The sequence below is a fragment of the Myotis lucifugus genome, unplaced genomic scaffold (assembly GCF_000147115.1).
Source record: "Myotis lucifugus unplaced genomic scaffold, Myoluc2.0 scaffold_104, whole genome shotgun sequence".
Taxonomy (NCBI): Eukaryota; Metazoa; Chordata; class Mammalia; order Chiroptera; family Vespertilionidae; genus Myotis; species Myotis lucifugus.
Genome location: NW_005871152.1, coordinates 1,604,797 through 1,616,924, shown reverse-complemented (window position 1 = coordinate 1,616,924; position 12,128 = coordinate 1,604,797). Strand labels below are relative to the sequence as shown.

Genomic DNA, 12,128 nt, shown 5'->3' with positions numbered 1-12,128 from the left:
AGTCTAAAAGACAGCGAGCCACATAAACAAATGTTAGAAAACAACTTTGTTTAGAAATAACACAAGAAAATAAAAAGTAGAAAAAGAAGTGTTTGAAGGGGAAACAAGGATAAGATTTAGAAAAGAGTTGAGTTACGATGGACACACGAACAATTTCCAGACAAATGTACTCCTCCCACACAGTACCCAGAGATCATTCAAATACTGTACAGTCTGTACACTGTAGTTCACATACTTGTCTAAGCATGAGCATGAGATGGTGGTTATTTTTGTAATATGAGTTTTACTGAATGACATGCCAACACCTTCCAGTTCATTTATTTGGCTGCTCCCAATACTTGGTTGTGCCAGTATGATTCAAAGCACCAAAGAGCATGATGACTTTCCATTTTGGACATGCAGTCATTTTTCTTTCCATTCCCCCACCAACACCCGATTTATGAGGACAGCTGCTCTTTGTGACTGACTCTGAGACTGCTGGTCAGCTGGAATCTGTTGGCTGACAGCAAAGGCATTATAAATCCAGAAAACCTAGAGGGAACTTTCCCCTCCCACTCTCAGGCTTAGGTAGGCTTCCACATCTACCAGGGATGTAGCCTAAGCGAGGGAGGCCAACGCGGGCTTGAGGAAGGCTCCAGGCACAACAAGGGCGGGACTGGAAGTTCAGGCCTGTCTCCAGATATCAGGGTCGAAGGAGAGGTTGGGGGTTTATACTTGGCTGCCAGGACAGCAAAGGGGAGAGGAATCTGGAGCAGAAATTAAAGCTGAGAAGAGAGAATGTGTTTGGGTGGAAAACTCCAATGGAGATGTAGGCATGGCGATGGTGGCAAGAGGACATCGACGGCCTATAAAAATCAGAGAGACCTGGGTTTAAGTTCAGATTCTGTTTCTTATTTGCTAGGTGACTTTGGGCAATTATTTAATCTCTTTAAGACCTAATTTCCTCAGCTATAAAAAGAGGAAACATAAAAGAACCTGCCTAATAGGGTTGTGGTAAGGATTAGAAGGGAATACTGCACTTTCTCAGCAGAATATCTGGCACGCAGTAAGGACCATAAAGTTACCAACAGCTACCACTATTATTCAATCTGTAATATCCACTATAAGGATATTAATTAACAGAAATACATAAGTGAAGATGTCTATTCACTGTAATAATGTTGGAAGCAATAAAAATGGAAGACAATCCAAATGTTCACTAACAAAAACAGGGCTTATGTCATAGTACATTTCTACTATATTAAAATTAGTGATATATATCTCTGTGAACTGACATGCAGATGCCCAAATTTATAATTAAGTAAAAAAGTAAATATAATTAAGTAAAAAATGGCATTGTTGAACAATACCATTTCACCAAGTAAATAAAATACATATTTTAAAATCTGTAAAGTAGAAGCATCAAGTTATTAAAATGGTTATCTTTATGGAAGGACATCATGAAAGAAGATGTTAATTTTTTAAATTATATTTTGCATGTTTGTGTGTTTTAACAAATATGTATCCATTTTGTAATAATGTTAACTATTATTTCCAAGTAGCAGGTATTAAGATAGCTGAGCCTTTTCTTAATAGTCTTATTCCCGATAGTCCATTTGCTACCTGGTGTCCACTGGTAACTGGTGTTTTTCCACTTCATCATCAGCAATTTAAATCTCTCTGCTCTGCAATCTCACAATGGAGAGAAATAAAAGGTGCAGTAATTGAAGGGACAGAGCTGCAAGCACAAAGCTCTTATATTGTAGGTTTTGACCCTTTCTTCATTTCATTAGTTAATTTGCTTCTGAGAAATTATTAGAACAAATGAAACATTATAATTTTCCTTGAATAATACCAACGAATCCAAATCTACCTTCAATTAGAAACTCTTCAAAACATTTCTAAACAAAATAAACTGGACTAATGCACAAATACACTGTAATAGGTAATATATTATTTCCTTGAATTTGTTATTTTTGTATAACCTTATAGCTTATGCTCTAATTGCTTTATTTTTTTCTTCAAAAAGTACTTTGGAATTAGATTTAGGAAGCGATAATGCAAGGCTAAAAACATCACTAGGATCCTAATATATAATATGAAGAGATAAATATTCCACACAAAAATAATACTTCAAAGTATACATAAAAAATTAAATATCATTGCCCAGATACTTTTATTTAGATGAGCAAGGAGTGGAAACAGTAGGATTCCAGCTTAACTGATTAGAATAATTTATTATTGTCCTTGCAATGCATACTCACAACTCAACAAATGCTGAAATGAAGCAATGATTACATTGACAGTCCAAGTCTTCCTTCCTGATCAACAATCCGTTTCTCATAAGTGAAGCATTCTAACTCCTAAATTTGCAACAGGGTCTTGTCCAGCGGTTCTCAACCTGTGGGTCGCAACCCTTTGGTGGTCGAACGACCCTTTCACAGGGGTCACCTAAGACCATCCTGCATATCAGATATTTACATTACGATTCAGAACAGTAGCAACATTACTGTTATGAAGTAGCAACGGAAATAATTTTATGGTTGGGTCACAACATGAAGAACTGTATTTAAAGGGCCAGAAGGTTGAGAACCACTGGACTCTTGTCACTTATAAACATGAATAACAGGAACCTGACAGAGTGGTTTAGTAGCTTTTTTAAGCTTCATTCACATAACAAACGTTTGCCAGGAATTCTCCTAATATCTCCTCTTACTGCTTCTTGCATAAAGTCATAATTTCACTTTACATGACTTATTTATTCATATGTTTTGGTTATGCAGCATCCAATGAACATATTTTATTCAAGTCAAAATTGGCCACTGGTCGACTCCCCTTGTGCTATAACTCAGTATTTACTTCTCTTATAGTCACAGTAAAATAAGCATTGCTTCCATTTATATGACTGGAGATTTTCTGATCTCCCAGGAAAATTCTCATGCATCATATAAAGTTACTGAAAGGGAACATGTGGAGGATTAGGTACCTTTTGCAGGTAATCTTAGCAGAAACTAGAACATCTGTTTCATGGGCACTTACCAGGGAAACAGAACATAAAGTTAGTCATTCCTCTTGCCTTTCACCCCTGGGTTGCATTCCCCCAAAATACTCACCATTGCGGTTTGAGCATTGAGAGCCCTTTGATGAAAATGCTTTCCTTAATTCTAGAGCAAAAGTTCTACCGTTAGTTTGCTCCATAACTCAGGGTAGACAGAGAGAGTCATCTCCAAAACATATCAACTCCTTGAATTTACTCCATTTGAAATGTGCTTTTCTGGCACTGTTTTAATGGACCCCTGTCTACCTTATTCTTGAGAGAAGGGATCCCAACACAGGGTCATGGGAATGGCAGAACACAGGACACTCAACACTGGACAGATGAGAGCAAGAGCAGTTTATTAGTCACAGGCACTCACAATGCAGGAGAGGAGGATAATGCATGTCATGCAGGGTCACAAGGGGGCTGTACTCGGGAACAAAGTGAACAACTAGAGGCAGTGGGAGACAGGCTTTGTGGTACTAAAGGGGAAAAGTGACCCCTGGCTCTCATTGGATTATGTGATTGCTTTGTTTGAATAATTTTGCAGGCTGGCAGGGATAAGCGGGAACTGTGCCTGGTCCCATTGATAAGGGGGGGGGGGGGCATTTGACCAAGGGATCTTATCTGCAGGACCAGAGTGGGGAGGAAAACTTGCAGTTAGGCCATTCAAGGCCTTCCTGATTTTACCAGATGTTAGGGTAGCACATAATACCGAGCCTTGATTTTAGGCCTTACACTAGTAAATACTCATACATATTGCTCAACAAGTGAGTGAATAAACGAATGTGGTGAAAGTGGGAGAATTCTAAAACTTTGAAGTATGCCCTGACCTTGAGCAAGACACTGAACATCTTAGCTGCATGTCAGTCATTTATAAGGTGGGAATTGTAATATCTTTTCTATTGATCTCAGGAGGTTGTTTGAGGGATAAAATCATCAACAAATGTGGACTAGTTCCCCAATCATTCAAAAGGTCTAAAAGGCCCTCCACAGACTACCTGTCACACACCTTAAACACATCTCCCTCATATTCCAGGCACATGGGCCTTTCAATAGATGGTTCCACAGTCCTTCTTGCGTGAACAACAGAAAGTAAGGCATTCTCTTTATGTGCTTTCAGAGCAGCCCGAGTTTCTACTTCCCAGCAGGTTGAAACTCTTTGTTTGAAGCACATCTCCTGAATGCCTGACACAAAATAAATGCTTAACAAATGTTTGTGGGAGAAATAAATGAATAGAATGTGATCATGTTACCATAGACAGTCAATTGGAACTCAGGCAGCTGGCAGGGTGAGCAGCAGCTGGGGGGCCACTTTAGAGCGGCGGGCAGAGTCAGGGATGCACAGAGGACTCAGGCACCCCAGAATCCAGGGGTGCTCCGCAGAGTCCAACCGGCTTTCCCAGATGTGCCTGCGCCATGTCCAATGTGGAATGCAGGCTGAGGGCTGCAGCATCTCCAGACTTCCTGACAGGTCCTGCAGCCCACGCCTTCTGCAGTGACTCTGATACCCTAGACCAGCGGTTCTCAACCTGTGGGTCGTCAACCTGTGGGTCGCGACCCCTTTGGGGGTCGAACGACCCTTTCACAGGGGTCACCTAAGACCATCGGAAAACACATATAATTACATATTGTTTTTGTGATTAATCACTATGCTTTAGTTATGTTCAATTTGTAACAATGAAAATACATCCTGCATATCAGATATTTACATTATGATTCATAACAGCAGCAAAATTACAGTTATGAAGTAGCAACAAAAATAATTTTATGGTTGGGGGTCACCACAACATGAGGAACTGTATTACAGGGTCGCGGCATTAGGAAGGTTGAGAACCACTGCCCTAGACAGTCAGGGGTCAAGCACCAGGGTGTCTCTTTCATTGACCAGATGTAAGCAGGTTCTTACACGGAGCAGGCCAAAAAGCTAGAAAGATGAATGGACAGAAACTGAGTGCATGCCAAATGCTAGCAATATAATGGAATAATAAAACCACCCCTAGTTCCGTCAGAGTGGGCATCTTGTGCCTGTGTCATATGCATGAGCCCCATAGAGCCAGGGAGACACCCAGCTTCCACGCGGGGTGGAGGCCGAGGCCGCAGCTCCAGGGAGGCTCCGGCCCCTCAGTGCCTGTGTCTGGCAGAGCCGGTGTGAGAGGAAGAGACAAGCCTTCCCTGCTACCGGGGTAATCAAGAGTTTTGGCCAGACATTTGAGCACACACCGAGATAGTGGGAGCCAGGCACAAAGCACAGACGATGGCACTGAGAGGGATTAATAAGGAACTTCGTGATTTGGCCTGTGACTCTCCAGCACAATGTTCTGCAGGTCTAGCTGGGGATGATGTTTCATTGGCAAGCCACCATTAGGGGACCCAATGACAGCCCATATCAAGGAGCTGTATTCTTTTTGACAATTCATTTTCCTACAGACTACTCCCCTTCAAACCACCTAAGGTTGAATTTACAAGAACTTATCATCCAAATATTAACAGTAATGGCAGCATTTGTCTTGATATTCTGAGATCACAGTGGTCTCCTGCATTAACTAATTCTAAAGTTGTTTTATTCATTTGTTCACAGCTATGTGATCCAAACCCAGGTGACCCTCACACCCCTCCCCCCTAGTGTCAGAGATTGCATGGATCTATAAAACAGACAGAAGAAAGTACAACAGAATATCTCGGGAATGGACTCAGAAGTATGCCATGTGATGCTACCTTAAAGTCAGAATAACCTGCATTATAGCTGGAATAAACTTTAAATTACTGTTCCTTTTTTAATTTTCTTTAAAAAAAAAAAACCCAAAAAACATAAAAAGAAAACAAAAAAGAACCGCCACCCCTTCCTTATTCCTATAAGAACCCTGGGCATAAGCAGGAAGCAGGATGGTCTCTGAGAGAGGAGGCCACTATTCTCCCAGGTCAGGGCATCCAAATAAAGTTCTTTCACTTTGCATCAGAACTTGTCTCATGAGTTTGGCTTTTCTTGTGGCAGTCAGCTGAACCTGCGTTTTGGTTAGAATAATATCTATACAAGCATACTTAGAAATTCTAAGCCAGGGGTCCTCAAACTATGGCCCACGGGCCACATGCAAATACAAATATTGTATTTGTTCCCGTTTTGTTTTTGTACTTCAAAATAAGATATGTGCAGTGTGCATAGGAATTTGTTCATAGTTTTTTTTTAAACTACAGTCCGGCTCTCCAACGGTCTGAGGGACAGTGAACTGGCCCCCTGTTTAAAAAGTTTGAGGACCCCTGTATAAGCACTCCACACAATTAAAAGGGCAAAATTATTATGACTTTTGCCTCCCCATTCAATTGTGAGGAGAGCCCTCTCTACCCTCCTCCACGCTGCCTCCCTTGTCCAAGCCATACAATTGCTGTGGTATCTGTCTTGCAGAGTGAGAAGTTTTGATCTCAGCTAGTAGATCATAAAGCTCAATCCTTTCTTTTGCTGTCCCAGATCTGGGTTCTATCAGAACAGACATAGAAATCCCCCACACAGCAAGAGGTAAATTTTCATCATTCTTTTACAATAAAAAAGGAATTTAGATAACCAGAAAAGTCTAAAAAACACTAGTTCCTCAGTGTTTTATAATTTTCTGAGTACAGGTGTGTTACATCCTTGGTTAAATTTATTTCTAGGTATTTTATTGAAGAAGATACTAATAAGGGGAATTGTATACCGTGTTCATGGATAGGAAGAATTAACATCATTAAAATGTCCATACTGCTCAAAGCAATCTACAGATTCAATGCAATTCCTATCAAGACACCAATGGCATGTTTCACAGGAGGTCATATTAATCAAAGCTTCATGGTACTAGCATATAAACAGACATATAGATCATTGGAACAGAATAAAGAGCCCAGAAATAAACCCAAGCCTTTATCATCGATTCATATTTGACAAAGGAGGCAAAACATACAATGTGGTAAAGACAGACTATTCAATAAATGGTGTTGGGAAAATTGGACAGATACATGCAAAAAAAGAAACTAGACCACCTTCTTACACCGCACACAAGAATAAACTCAAAATGTATTAAAAACTTAAATGTCAGACTCACTACCATAAAAATCCTAGAAGAAAACATAGGCAGTGAAATCTCAGAGATTTCTTATAGCAATGTTTTTTTCTGATATATCTCATTGGGCAAGGGAAACAAAAGGAAAAATAAACGAATGGGAATACATCAAACTAAAAAGAGCTTGCACAGCAAAGGAAAACATCAACAAAATGAAAAGACAATTCACTGAATGGGAGAACATATTTGCCAGTGATACATCTGATAAGGGGTTAATATTCAAAATTTATAAAGAGCTTATAAAACTCAACACCAGGAAAACAAACAATCCAATTAAAAAATGGGCAAAGGACCTGAACAGACCCTTTTCCAAAGAGGATAATCCCAAATGGCTAATAGACATATGAAAAGACACTCAATGTCACTAATCATCAGAGAGGTGCAGGTCAAGGCACAACCTGCGCCTTGCCCAGGGCCAACCAGTATGAGCTAAAGAGCGATCTGCAGATAGCTGCTACTTGTGCTTGGCTTGGAGGTGCCCAAGAAAGGCCCCCGCTGAGAACAAGTGAGTTCGTGGGTGGGTCTTTTAAGAGGAATGGCTGGGGCTCCAATAGCCCTCCCTCTCACTCAGCTACAGTCCTTGCTGGTTTTCCCAGCCACAATTTATGGGACTTTTGTTCCTGGCAATGGAACCCTAGGCTGGGGGCTGGTGTGGGGGTTGGACCCCTGACTGCTCAAGGGGGACCTCCATAGCTTAGATATCCCTCTCAATTTTTCACCTCCACATGTAGGTATGTGAGGCACCAGTCCATTCCACATTGCTGAGCCTCCTACCAGTCTCAATGTGGCTTCTTCTGTATAACTTTAGTTACAGATTTCTGTTCAGCTACACTGCGGGTGGTTCTGAATGATGGCTGTTCTGTAATTTAGTTGTAATTTTAATGTGGCTGTCGGAAGAAGGGAGTACTACATTTACATATGCCAGAATCTTGACTGGAATGGGGAAGCAATTTTTTAGAAAGATACGGAGAAAAAAAATAAGAATCCAGTATGTCTATTCTGGGTGACTGGGAAATGATGTTTTTAGAATCAAAACTAGATGAAGCCAGAGAGTTATGGTGATGAATGCAGTCACCACATCAAGAGGTTTTCTTTGAAATATGCATCTTGAATACTGAAATTAGTATTTTCTAGGACTAGGAAAACATTTTGTTTTGAAAATGTTTGCCTGGCCTCACATAGCCTATTGCTAGCTACCTTAAATAACTTTCCTCCACAGTAATTTTCCCCAAGGACACTTTAGAAATGTAATGCGCCTTGCTGGCTTACTCACAGATGTACAAGGCCTTCTGACTTCTACACTGAAGGCTATTACCATGGACAGTATTACTGACTTCTAAGGAGCCCCGTTGTTTCACAGACCCAAGCCATGCTGCCATTTTGACAGACCTCCCAGAGCATGCCGTTGTAAGTTACCCAAGGTCAAGGCTGATTATGGCTTGCATACCCTGAGCTGTCTATCTGATCTCATGTTCTAACAGAGACACAGAAAAATTCCATAACCTTGAACAAATTTAACCCTATACATTGAGTGGGCATCTGCTCTGGGGTCAGACACCAGCTGTGTTAAGTGTACAAGCTCCAAAGATGAATAATACATTTTCTACCTTTAGGAAGCTCACAGCCAAGCCTGAACATAAGACAAATACTAAGTACTCTAACACACATTAAGTACTAGAGGGGATGTAGATATAAAGGGTGAGAGAGATGCTGATAGTCAGTGAGATAATAAACAAGGTTAGGGAAAGAACACCACAGGAGAACATTTGAAGTATAGACATGTCTATAAGAACAAGGCTTTACAAAAGGATAGGTACAAGAATTACCCAGAAGAGGGAAGGGGCACACTCAATTTGGGGGATTAGGTTACATACCTCGTTTTATATCTATTTATTCAATTCCCTAAACTAGGAGCCTGACAGTTTGTATTTTTAGAATGCTGCATTTGCAACCTACGTAAGCATGGGGCTGTGGACAAAAATACACTTCACATCAGAAACCCCCAAATAGTGAAATCTACATTGTCATCTGATATAAAGAACAAATAGTCTCAGGTTACCACAGACACCCCCGCTCTCTTCTGTGGGAAAGTATTTTAAATAAAGACGTCAGTCTCATTTGAAAATAATAAATGAAAGAGCAATTATGGTCCCTCTGGATTCACTAATAAAGTTCATCAATGAACTTTCACCATCAGGTATTCAGAAACCAAAAAGGTGGCATATGGAGGAATTTTCAATGCAATTAAAGCACACCATTTACATTTTATATTACCACCTTTGCCTGCTGGTAGTCTGAACAGAATTAAATAACTGGTTACACAAAACTAGGCCTCACATGGTGGTCAAGGTAGCAGAAGAAATAAACAAGTAGAGGAGAAAGTCATAGCAAAATATACTTGATACGAGCAATTTCCTACAATTTTCCAGAACACATTTAATTCATTTTTAGCCCTTTTGAATCACTTTCTTCAACCTGATCCTCCAATGCAGTGTACTCATACCTGGATCATTTTAGTAAATGTCATTTTGCTTCCTTTTTCCACCTGTGTTTCCCACCATGCCAAGCTCTTCAGGTGTCCTATTATTTAAAGCTCATGGGCTCCATTAGGGCAGTTGTTAGCTTTACGTTCTCCCAGGGCTCACTTCTTACTGTGTTTGATAGAGTTAGTGCATATAAATGTCTTTTATGCTGGCCTGGCCAGTGTGGCTCAGTTGGTTGAGTGATATCCCATGCACTGGAGGGTTGCCAGTTCAATTCCTAGTGAGCACACATTCTCAGGTTGCAGGTTTAATCCCCAGTAGGCATATGTATAGGAGGCAACCCATCCCCCCCTCTCTCCCTTTCTCTCTCTCCTCTCTCTCTCTCTCTCTCTCCCTCCCTTCTTCCCTCCCTCTGTCCCTCCTTCTCTCCCTCCCTCCCTCCCACTACATACATGTGAACTGCTAAATCATTTGCTCTCCACTTTCTTCAGCATCTCATGTTATTTTCTGGTTTTGTGCATTTCTGCATGCATATATGTACAGACTGTGTGGTGTGTGTGCTGCTCTGCTGAAAAGTCCCATAAAATTCCAAACCCTCTTTGTACCTCCACAGTAACACCATAGCCTATGGAGGACAGAAGCAAACTTGACTTTGATGTAATTTTTTTATGACCCAAACACACTTATTAGATGGCTTCTACGAATAGTGTTAAAACTGGATTACACAAATGAGAGATATCATCAATTGAACATTTCCAACTGGTCAGCTTGATTTCAGCTGACCTTGTCAGGGGGTTTCAACAAAAAGATGGTGATCTAGCCAAAGCCAAAACAAGGTAAAGCAAACATGTCAAACTTGTGGCCCACAACGAATATTTTTGCGGCCCAGCCAATATAATGGTATATAAGAAACGTTTTAATAAAAATTTTGTAACTTAATTTTTACAATATCCTGTTACACATAATTATTAATAACAAATTACAACGTTGGCTAATGACTGATTACTATAATTGTGTTGCATTCATTTCCCTTATGTGTCTTATGTTCAGGCTCACCATTTCTCTCCACTAATACTAGCAGCGAATATTTTAGCAGCAGATTGCCACATCATTAGTCTTGTACTAACTTGTTTGGTGTGCGTAACAGAAAATGTTTCGCTTTCAGAGAACAAGAAAAATAGGTTTATTTGCATTGTGCTTACTAATTTGTGCAGTTATTCAGTGTCTGGTAAGTTAATGGTCAAGAAAAATACTAATTTTTATTAAAATGTTCTATTATTTTATGTTAACAATTACTCACTTATTTCAGCCCTTTGTATTCAGCATGTCTTTATTGAAATAAACCTACATTTCTATGAAAATTGAAGGTTTTGTTTTTTTGTGGCCACATAATCTTAAACCTTGTTTATTTGGCCCATGTTAGCCTTTGAGTTTGACATGCTTGAGTTAAAGGCTACCCTCTTGACATGTGTCTTCTTTTCAGTGTTTTATAGACACCTCTTTACTGCACACTCACCCCATTCTGAAACCCTGTCCAATCCCCATATATGCTCACAAACACTTACATACACACTCACACTAACTCATTGCTGGTCGGACTGGTGCTTCCATTAGGCATGTGAACTGTGAAAGGGAGTCAATCTCTTGCTTGGGTTATCTCATAAACCACTTAACCTTTCTCCTTTGCTCTATATTAACCTTTGGTCTTTAGTTTCTTCCTCCTCACTTGATTTCATGACCTGCTCCTCTCAATAAAGCTTTTTCATTAAGATTTGTATGGAGGTGACTCCCTAAAAATAAATTTATATTTGACTATGATGATTCTACTCTTTTAAAATTTTGGAATATTCCCCTACATTTTGTTCTGCTAAGGGATTTTTGGTCTGTTTCTTTGTTTTGCCTTCCACTGATCAACAAATAATGTTAGCATTTTGTAAAGTTAGGACTGAAAACTTATACCCATAAGAGTGAGGATTGTAAGATTTGTGTTTTTGAGGGACAGGGATGGGGGGATAGGCATATAACCAGCTTTTCACATGTATATGTAGGTCCTTTCTGAACTGTTCACCTTCCCCCTGACCCTGGGCTCCTCACAATGAATAACAACAGTGTAGAGCAACATCCTAGGGTATGTCCATGTCTTTTCTTCACCAGTGACCCAAGGACAAAACATAGACAGCCTGAACAAAAGAGCCAGCACAGTGCTACTGATCTGTGGAGTTCTCTGCCAGAGGATGAGCAAAATGACTTGGAAACAGTCACTAAAAACAGCATAATAAAAAAAATGCAGAGAATCACAGAATCTCTGAATAGACAGGAGAACTACGGAAGAGTGGTATCACCAAAACTACAGGAGACACAATCTCCACATTCCACAACCTTGTCATGAAAATGGGAGACATACATGAACAAAAATAACCTTTAATCAAGACCCACGGTGATAAAAACACCCATCCACATCAAGCAGGATATGGAGAATGGAATCACCTAAGACCAGTAAACACCAAGGAAAGGCAATGTTCTCCTTTGGCCTTCCCC

The 12,128-nt window shown here is 40.2% G+C and overlaps 1 protein-coding gene and 1 pseudogene across 1 annotated transcript in view; one reads left to right on the top strand and one right to left on the bottom strand.

The window, feature by feature from the left end:
- The window catches only part of FAT3 (FAT atypical cadherin 3), a 501,079-nt gene that overhangs the window by 378,035 nt on the left and 110,916 nt on the right, over window positions 1–12,128 (bottom strand). The gene's annotated exons all lie outside the window — the stretch shown is intronic.
- Window positions 5,274–5,787, top strand: LOC102438115 (annotated as a pseudogene).